Genomic DNA, 10,000 nt, shown 5'->3' on the forward strand with positions numbered 1-10,000 from the left:
AGTCCAATGTGAGTGTCCACCAGTGTATATACAATCCACAGAAAGTGTAATCCAAAGTTTGCAGGTGGTGAATGGAAAGGTGAGCTCTAAAATTAGCAACTCCTCAATCCAACAGTTTGGTGACTGTCCTTTGTTTGTCATGCTGCTCTCTTATACAGTTGTACTTCCTGCTTCCTGTCATGTGTCTAGTCACATGACAGGCCAACCATCCATTTATTAAAGACACATACACTTAAAATGTTAAGAGTAATAAAATGGCCTAAAAAACATGTAAAATACTTAAAACTCTATAATACATGTAAATGATTGTAATAAATAGAGCGGTAAAACACGTCTTTCTAAAAGCCAGCATATTATATAAATAGTGAAGAAAAGGCAAAAGCTTACAGCACCTGGTATTCCCAGGCGGTCTCCCATCCAAGTACTAACCAGGCCCGACGCTGCTTAGCTTCCGAGATCAGACGAGATCGGGCGCTCTCAGCGCGGTATGGCCATAAGCGAGGGCTGCTCCAAAAAGTGGGCTATTTAAAGATCAGCCTCCGTAAAAGCCAGCATATTATATAAATAGTGAAGAAAAGGCAAAAGCTTACAGCACCTGGTATTCCCAGGCGGTCTCCCATAAAAGTGTAACAATCGGCCTTATCAGCCGAGTTACAAGACTAAAATGGGGTCAGATTTAACTGTGAGAGATGACTAGTGGTTAAAAGAATGAGACATAAAAGAAAATTGGTTTAAATAGATTTGGTGTATTTACAAGGTTCACATAAAAGACTTTAAAACAACACGATAAAACTAGGTAAACTCTGTTAAAAGAATACAGTTCATTTGTCCATACCCTAAAAACAGGTAAACTCTGTTAAAAGAATACAGTTCATTTGTCCATACCCTAAAAACAGTCCAAGAACCCCAGTGTGTTGATAAGTCCAATGTGAGTGTCCACCAGTGTATATACAATCCACAGAAAGTGTAATCCAAAGTTTGCAGGTGGTGAATGGAAAGGTGAGCTCTAAAATTAGCAACTCCTCAATCCAACAGTTTGGTGACTGTCCTTTGTTTGTCATGCTGCTCTCTTATACAGTTGTACTTCCTGCTTCCTGTCATGTGTCTAGTCACATGACAGGCCAACCATCCATTTATTAAAGACACATACACTTAAAATGTTAAGAGTAATAAAATGGCCTAAAAAACATGTAAAACACTTAAAACTCTATAATACATGTAAATGATTGTAATAAATAGAGCGGTAAAACACGTCTTTCTAAAAGCCAGCATATTATATAAATAGTGAAGAAAAGGCAAAAGCTTACAGCACCTGGTATTCCCAGGCTGTCTCCCATCCAAGTACTAACCAGGCCCGACGCTGCTTAGCTTCCGAGATCAGACGAGATCGGGCGCTCTCAGCGCGGTATGGCCATAAGCGAGGGCTGCTCCAAAAAGTGGGCTATTTAAAGATCAGCCTCCGTAAAAGCCAGCATATTATATAAATAGTGAAGAAAAGGCAAAAGCTTACAGCACCTGGTATTCCCAGGCGGTCTCCCATCCAAGTACTAAGCAGGCCCGACGCTGCTTAGCTTCCGAGATCAGACGAGATCGGGCGCTCTTTTTTTTTTTTTTTTTATTAAGAAATTCCAAACATTAAAATACAAATAAGATTAAAAGTTTTCCTTTAAACAAAACATTTTCATATCACATTCTCTATATATACATTCAGGAATTTCAGAAATCTCTTTCAAATTCTGGCAGTTTCCACATCAAATCTTTTAAGACAGAACAAACGTGTGGAGTAAAAACATGATAAAAAGCATCTAAATTATTTTCACAATTAAAATGCAGATACAGTCTTCCCATGTACACTTCAGTTTTCCTTTTAAACAGTTTCCAAACATCCAACACAGTTTTTTCTTTTTTAGCCACAGTTCTTCTTTCCCATATTGCACTTTTCATCAACATTATCCACAGATTTATAAACTTTTTGTTATTACACTTCTTTTCCCACCCCAACATCACCACTCTGTTCCAGCCAATTACATTTTCATCCCATTCCACAGTCAAATCCCTAATTACACATTTACATTTGTTTAAAAAGGCCTCCAATTCTTTACAATATAAAAACATATGTAAAATCCCCTCCTCTTTCTCCTGGCAAACTTTACACATTGCGTTTTGTTCCATCCCTATTTTCTTTAAAATAATTTCAGTAAAAACCACCTTATGTCTTATAAAATACTCCAAACATTCCAATTTTGTCTCCACACATCTTCCTCTCATGTTTCTCCATATAAAATCTACTTTTAAGTCGCTGAATTTTTGCACCCAGTACTTATTTACAATCGGCTCTTTAAAAACACCATCTCTAAAAACACAATAAAACATTTTTACAGTACATTCTTTAAAATCAAACAATTTCTCCCCCAATTTCACATATATTTTCTCTGTTTGCACTTCTTCCATACTCTCAATCCTTTTAATCCAGTCTTTTGGTATTGCATTTTTTATGGTTTCATAATTGTTTGTTATTTCTTTTTCAGTATATTCTTCTTTTGCCATTTCCATTGTGTCCTCAATGTATTGTGTTGGTAAAAACCCCTCTTTGAACTCATATAAAATATCTCTCAACCTGGTTATCCCCACTCCCATCCATTTCTTAAAAAATATTTCTTTCTCTTGTTTTAAAATGTTGTTATTTAAGAACAGAGGTTGATTTAAAATGTTTTCTCTCCCGTGTGGATTGTACTCAATGTTTGCTAAAAACTTCCCCCAGGCACTTAAAATTTCTCTGTAAAACTCTGGTAAACCTTCTGTCATCCAATTTTTTGTTTTCATCCATAAAATTCCATCCCCCATGTTAAAATCACCACATTTGTTTAAAAAGTATTTCATTGTTTTCTTCCACTCACTTTTGTTATCCTCTTGCAGGTATTTTTTCACTATTTTCACCCTTAAAGCATTTTTTCTCTGTTCTACATCCATCAGTCCTAAGCCACCCCTCTCTACCGCCCCTAATATTGTATTATATGCAATTCTTGCTGGCTTTCCCTCCCATAAAAAGTCAAGAAAAGATTTCTTCAACCTCTGTTCCGTCCATAAAGGTATTTCAGATACATATAAAACATACCACAGCTTAGAAATCATTAAAACATTCAATATTAAAACCTTCCCCTTCAAATTTAAAGTTCTTAATTTCCAAAAATTTAATCTTCTCTCTATATTTGTTATTATTTCTTCCCACATGTCATCTCTTACTTTCTTCTCATTCTTCCCCATTAAAACTCCTAAAATCCTCATTTCTTCCACTTCCTTGAAATTAAAACATTCCATTAAATCCCCAGCTTTACCAAATCTCATGTATACAGTTTTGTCTTCATTTATTTTACTTCCAGACCCTCTACAGTATTCATTTACAACCTTCATAACTTCTTGCACGCTCTCTTTCCCTTTTACAATTATTGTTGTGTCATCAGCATATTGAAAAACTTTTCCCTCTGTCTTATTTTCTTCTATTTCTATCCCTATTATTCCTTCTTTCTGTCTAATAAGCAATCCTAATGGTTCCGATACAAGTGAATATAATAATGCTGAAAGTGGACAACCCTGTCTAATTGATCGAGTGATTTTAAAACATTCTGTTAAAAACCCATTGCATTTTATTCTTGTTAGAGCACCCCTATATAAAATCTCAATCCATTTAATAAAATTTTCCCCAAAACCAAAAACCCTTAAAACCTCAAATAAATACCCGTGTTCCACCCTATCGAAAGCTTTCTCAAAATCTAGACTAATTACATATCCCTCTTCATTTTTTTCTTTCATATACCATATTTCATCTCTTATACTCATCGTTATATCTGCTATGTCCCTTCCTTTTACACCGTATGCTTGATTTGTTTTAATTATGCTTGGCAATACTTCCTTTAATCTATTCGCTAAAACTTTTGCTAAAATCTTAAGATCCGTGTTCAACATTGTAATTGGTCTGTAGTTTTTTAAATCAGTTTTTTCTCCTTTCCTTTTATATATCAGTTTCATTAACCCCATGCTTGTTCTTTCATTAATACCTTCTTTTTCAAAAATTTCTTTAAAAACCTCATTTAAAACCTTTATTAAAACTCCTTTAAAACATAAATAAAATTCAGTTCCCAAACCATCTATACCTGGACTTTTCTTTTTATTCAGTTGATTTATTGCTCTTTCAATCTCTTCTTCCCTAATTTCTTGGTCACATTCTTTTTTATCCTCATCACTTACTCTTGCTTTTATCTGATTCAACAGTTTCTTTGTCTTTTCCTCTTCCACACCCCTTGAGCTAAACAGATCTTCATAAAAAGTTTGTATTTCTTTTAAGACCTTTTCATTCCCTTCCACAATTTCCCCTTTCACCCCTTTTATTTCTTTTATCATTTGGGCTTGCTCTCTCTTTTTCTCCAGGTCAAAAAAAAACTTGGTACATTTTTCTCCCTCCACCACATATTTGGCTTTGCTTCTTAGCCTCGCCCCCTCATACTTTTTTTCTTCTATTTCTTTCAGTTTTTCTTCCATTTCCCTGATCTTTTGTATGTCTTTATTTTCTCTGTTCAATTCCATTCCTAACATTTCTTGTATTTCTTTTTCTTTGTATCTCTTGCATTTCTGTATTAAATTGCAATATTTCATTGAAAATTTTTTGATTAGAAATTTTACATTCTCCCACCATATTCTCTTATCCTCTTCATACATTCCATTTTTCGTTTCTTTTGCTATAATTTCCTTAACCTTTGAAACATAATCTTCATTCTTTAAAACCTGTGTATTTAAAATCCATACTCCCGGCCCCCTTTGCATTTTACTCCCGTCCACCATAAAAAATAAAAACTTGTGATCGCTAAAACTTGTTTCTTCATACTTAATCTTCTCAATAAAATTCTCCACATTTCTCGTACATAAAATAAAGTCTATTCTGGTTTGGCATAAAAAATGTCCCACTATTTGTCTTCTTGAAAATTCTTTTTTCTTTTCATTTCTTTCTCTCCAAACATCTGTCATATTATTTTCTTGCATTAAAGCTTTTAATTCTTTTCTCCCTCTGTCAGTTTTAAAAACCATTCCTTCTGCCATGTCTTGTTTACTAAAAACTGTGTTAAAATCACCCATCATTATTATATCTCTATGTTTCTTAAGAACATTTCTTAAAACATTAAAGAACTCTTTCTTTGCCTTCTCCTCCCCCGGTGCATGTACATTTACTAAAATCAAATCTCTTTCTTCATATTTTGTTTTGACTACCATACATTTCCCCACGTTGTCCTTAAATATAATTGTGCTTACTTTAAAAATATCTTCCTTCATTAAAAATGCCACTCCTCTCCCCAGCCTTCCATCTCCATTATTATATAAAACACCTCCATCCCATCTTTTTTTAAAATCATTCATTAAATCATCCCTCCAGTTTGTTTCCTGTAGTGCAATGATGTCTTCTCTCTTGCATTTTTCTTTAACTTTTTCAAATTTTTTAAAATCTAACAGCCCTCTTGCATTAAAAGTCACACAATTTAAAACCATTAAAAAAAGTGGTAAACATTTAAAAACCATCTTCTCAGTCCTCCTCCAAACCCATCAGTACTTCATATCGGTTCAAACATTTTACTCGTCCCTTTTTCATAATTGTTTTTCTTGCAACTTCCACATTTGGTGTTACCTTTAATGTCCGTCTTCTTGTTGGTTTCTCCACTCTGTCCTTTCCCATGTCCTCCATGTTTTCCTCTTCTTCACTGTCTGTTTCTTTGTTTTGCTTCTTTTCCACTTGTCTCTCTTTATCCACCTCATCCAGAAAATCTTTAAAAGTTGAAGTTATTTCCATTGGTGTCCATGTTAAAGTTCCTTGTAGTGTTTGTTGCTTGCTATTTTCCTCCTTTTGCTCGCCTTCTCTGTCCTTCTCGTTGTTTGTTTCTTTTTCCATTTCATGTTGCTGCAAACTCTCTGTTGCATTCTCTTTTTCAATATTTCCGTCATGCTTGCTGTTTCTTTCATGCATTTGCCCATCCACCTGGATTTCTGTACCTCCCTCCTCTTCCCCAAACCAACACTCACATCTGTCTAAGATCTTTCGGCATTCCGGGCACTTAACCGCAGTACAGTCCCGTGCGAAGTGCCCCCTCTCCTCACATTTGTGGCATTTAAAATCAGGGCAATCTTTCATTAGATGTTCCGGGCTCATGCACAACCGACAGGTCTTCACCTGGTGGCTATGCATCACCCGGAAATATTGCGGCCCTTCAGCTGTTTCCAGCTTTGTGCTGTAAGGGAGGGAGACAACTTCTCTTGGGAACCTCACTCTAACAAACCTTGTACCATCCTCAATGTTAGTGCCCGGATACAGCCTTCGTTTCATTTTTGACACGGGTAGAACACCCCATCCATTCAATTTTCCTAAAATTTCTTCATCATCCAGGTAGACAGGCAAATGCATGAAAGAAACAACATAGTCTCTGTTTTGAAGTTTTTTTACCTCACATACTGTCCCTTTTATTTTCAGTCCATCCATCAAAGCGTCACACATTTCTTCTTTTTCCAGAGTCAGTTCATATTCTTTGCTTTGTCTTGGTCGCACCGCTAAAATTTTTCCTCCTCCGATCTGTTCAGCCACAGCTTTGATAACGTCCACCCCTTTTGCGTCATTTGCCTCTTCCACATTAATAATCACCGTTGCTTCTTTCAAATACCTCCGTTTTTCCAAAACTCCTTTTCTTTCCAAATTAGGTCCAGCTCGTTGTCGTTGTCGTTTTTCCAGTCCAGTGTCATTGACCATTCCAGTTTCTCCCGCCAGTCCAGTATCGTTAACCATGCTTGTCTCTCCAGCCAGTCCAAAGTCGTTTGCCATAAATCCATCCATTGTTTATCAAAAAAAGAAAAAAAATACTAACCACCTTCCAGCCAGCAAACTGCTGCTGTCAGGTGGTTATAAAACTGACAAAAAAATAAAATAAAACACTAATTAAATGATGCAAAACAAACAAACAAAAAACACAAAATGGTGGAGAGCCTTTCTCTCCCTACTGCAGCCAAACCGTGTAAACAACTCACTAGCTCCCTCTAGTGCGCCAAAGGTGGTATGGCCGTAAGCGAGGGCTGCTCCAAAAAGTGGGCCATTTAAAGATCAGCCTCCGTAAAAGCCAGCATATTATATAAATAGTGAAGAAAAGGCAAAAGCTTACAGCACCTGGTATTCCCAGGCGGTCTCCCATCCAAGTGTAACAATCGGCCTTATCAGCCGAGTTACAAGACTAAAATGGGGTCAGATTTAACTGTGAGAGATGACTAGTGGTTAAAAGAATGAGACATAAAAGAAGATTGGTTTAAATAGATTTGGTTTATTTACAAGGTTCACATAAAAGACTTTAAAACAACACGATAAAACGAGGTAAACGCTGTTAAAAGAATACAGTTCATTTGTCCATACCCTAAAAACAGTCCAAGAATCCCAGTGTGTTGATAAGTCCAATGTGAGTGTCCACCGGTGTATATACAATCCACAGAAAGTGTAATCCAAAGTTTGCAGGTGGTGAATGGAAAGGTGAGCTCTAAAATTAGCAACTCCTCAATCCAACAGTTTGGTGACTGTCCTTTGTTTGTCATGCTGCTCTCTTATACAGTTGTACTTCCTGCTTCCTGTCATGTGTCTAGTCACATGGCAGGCCAACCATCCATTTTTTAAAGACACACACTCACTTAAAATGTTAAGAGTAATAAAATGGCCTAAAAAACATGTAAAACACTTAAAACTCTATAATACATTTAAATGATTGTAATAAATAGAGCGGTAAAACACGTCTTTCTAAAAGCCAGCATATTATATAAATAGTGAAGAAAAGGCAAAAGCTTACAGCACCTGGTATTCCCAGGCGGTCTCCCATCCAAGTACTAAGCAGGCCCGACGCTGCTTAGCTTCCGAGATCAGACGAGATCGGGCGCTCTCAGCGCGGTATGGCCGTAAGCGAGGGCTGCTCCAAAAAGTGGGCCATTTAAAGATCAGCCTCCGTAAAAGCCAGCATATTATATAAATAGTGAAGAAAAGGCAGAAGCTTACAGCACCTGGTATTCCCAGGCGGTCTCCCATCCAAGTACTAAGCAGGCCCGACGCTGCTTAGCTTCCGAGATCAGACGAGATCGGGCGCTCTCAGCGCGGTATGGCCGTAAGCGAGGGCTGCTCCAAAAAGTGGGCTATTTAAAGATCAGCCTCCGTAAAAGCCAGCATATTATATAAATAGTGAAGAAAAGGCAAAAGCTTACAGCACCTGGTATTCCCAGGCGGTCTCCCATCCAAGTGTAACAATCGGCCTTATCAGCCGAGTTACAAGACTAAAATGGGGACAGATTTAACTGTGAGAGATGACTAGTGGTTAAAAGAATGAGACATAAAAGAAGATTGGTTTAAATAGATTTGGTTTATTTACAAGGTTCACATAAAAGACTTTAAAACAACACGATAAAACGAGGTAAACGCTGTTAAAAGAATACAGTTCATTTGTCCATACCCTAAAAACAGTCCAAGAATCCCAGTGTGTTGATAAGTCCAATGTGAGTGTCCACCGGTGTATATACAATCCACAGAAAGTGTAATCCAAAGTTTGCAGGTGGTGATTGGAAAGGTGAGCTCTAAAATTAGCAACTCCTCAATCCAACAGTTTGGTGACTGTCCTTTGTTTGTCATGCTGCTCTCTTATACAGTTGTACTTCCTGCTTCCTGTCATGTGTCTAGTCACATGGCAGGCCAACCATCCATTTTTTAAAGACACACACTCACTTAAAATGTTAAGAGTAATAAAATGGCCTAAAAAACATGTAAAACACTTAAAACTCTATAATACATTTAAATGATTGTAATAAATAGAGCGGTAAAACACGTCTTTCTAAAAGCCAGCATATTATATAAATAGTGAAGAAAAGGCAAAAGCTTACAGCACCTGGTATTCCCAGGCGGTCTCCCATCCAAGTACTAAGCAGGCCCGACGCTGCTTAGCTTCCGAGATCAGACGAGATCGGGCGCTCTCAGCGCGGTATGGCCGTAAGCGAGGGCTGCTCCAAAAAGTGGGCTATTTAAAGATCAGCCTCCGTAAAAGCCAGCATATTATATAAATAGTGAAGAAAAGGCAAAAGCTTACAGCACCTGGTATTCCCAGGCGGTCTCCCATCCAAGTGTAACAATCGGCCTTATCAGCCGAGTTACAAGACTAAAATGGGGTCAGATTTAACTGTGAGAGATGACTAGTGGTTAAAAGAATGAGACATAAAAGAAGATTGGTTTAAATAGATTTGGTTTATTTACAAGGTTCACATAAAAGACTTTAAAACAACACGATAAAACGAGGTAAACGCTGTTAAAAGAATACAGTTCATTTGTCCATACCCTAAAAACAGTCCAAGAATCCCAGTGTGTTGATAAGTCCAATGTGAGTGTCCACCGGTGTATATACAATCCACAGAAAGTGTAATCCAAAGTTTGCAGGTGGTGAATGGAAAGGTGAGCTCTAAAATTAGCAACTCCTCAATCCAACAGTTTGGTGACTGTCCTTTGTTTGTCATGCTGCTCTCTTATACAGTTGTACTTCCTGCTTCCTGTCATGTGTCTAGTCACATGGCAGGCCAACCATCCATTTTTTAAAGACACACACTCACTTAAAATGTTAAGAGTAATAAAATGGCCTAAAAAACATGTAAAACACTTAAAACTCTATAATACATTTAAATGATTGTAATAAATAGAGCGGTAAAACACGTCTTTCTAAAAGCCAGCATATTATATAAATAGTGAAGAAAAGGCAAAAGCTTACAGCACCTGGTATTCCCAGGCGGTCTCCCATCCAAGTACTAAGCAGGCCCGACGCTGCTTAGCTTCCGAGATCAGACGAGATCGGGCGCTCTCAGCGCGGTATGGCCGTAAGCGAGGGCTGCTCCAAAAAGTGGGCTATTTAAAGATCAGCCTCCGTAAAAGCCAGCATATTATATAAATAGTGAAGAAAAGGCAAAA

The 10,000-nt window shown here is 37.3% G+C and overlaps 6 non-coding genes across 6 annotated transcripts; all 6 read right to left on the bottom strand.

Annotated features, from left to right (window-relative positions):
• Positions 1 to 380: 380 nt before the first annotated feature.
• LOC141308057 (5S ribosomal RNA) lies at positions 381 to 499 on the bottom strand. The gene has a single exon (XR_012346981.1). It is a non-coding gene; the product is annotated as a 5S ribosomal RNA (ribosomal RNA).
• An 801-nt stretch (positions 500 to 1,300) lies between these two features.
• Positions 1,301 to 1,419, bottom strand: LOC141307387 (5S ribosomal RNA). The gene has a single exon (XR_012346340.1). It is a non-coding gene; the product is annotated as a 5S ribosomal RNA (ribosomal RNA).
• Positions 1,420 to 7,849: 6,430 nt separating this feature from the next.
• Positions 7,850 to 7,968, bottom strand: LOC141305717 (5S ribosomal RNA). The gene has a single exon (XR_012344680.1). It is a non-coding gene; the product is annotated as a 5S ribosomal RNA (ribosomal RNA).
• An 84-nt stretch (positions 7,969 to 8,052) lies between these two features.
• Positions 8,053 to 8,171, bottom strand: LOC141305718 (5S ribosomal RNA). The gene has a single exon (XR_012344681.1). It is a non-coding gene; the product is annotated as a 5S ribosomal RNA (ribosomal RNA).
• Positions 8,172 to 8,924: 753 nt separating this feature from the next.
• On the bottom strand, positions 8,925 to 9,043 carry LOC141305719 (5S ribosomal RNA). Its single transcript, XR_012344683.1, has one exon. It is a non-coding gene; the product is annotated as a 5S ribosomal RNA (ribosomal RNA).
• Positions 9,044 to 9,796: 753 nt separating this feature from the next.
• Positions 9,797 to 9,915, bottom strand: LOC141305720 (5S ribosomal RNA). Its single transcript, XR_012344684.1, has one exon. It is a non-coding gene; the product is annotated as a 5S ribosomal RNA (ribosomal RNA).
• Positions 9,916 to 10,000: the final 85 nt, after the last annotated feature.

The sequence above is a fragment of the Garra rufa genome, unplaced genomic scaffold (assembly GCF_049309525.1).
Source record: "Garra rufa unplaced genomic scaffold, GarRuf1.0 hap1_unplaced_002, whole genome shotgun sequence".
NCBI classification, from domain to species: domain Eukaryota; kingdom Metazoa; phylum Chordata; class Actinopteri; order Cypriniformes; family Cyprinidae; genus Garra; species Garra rufa.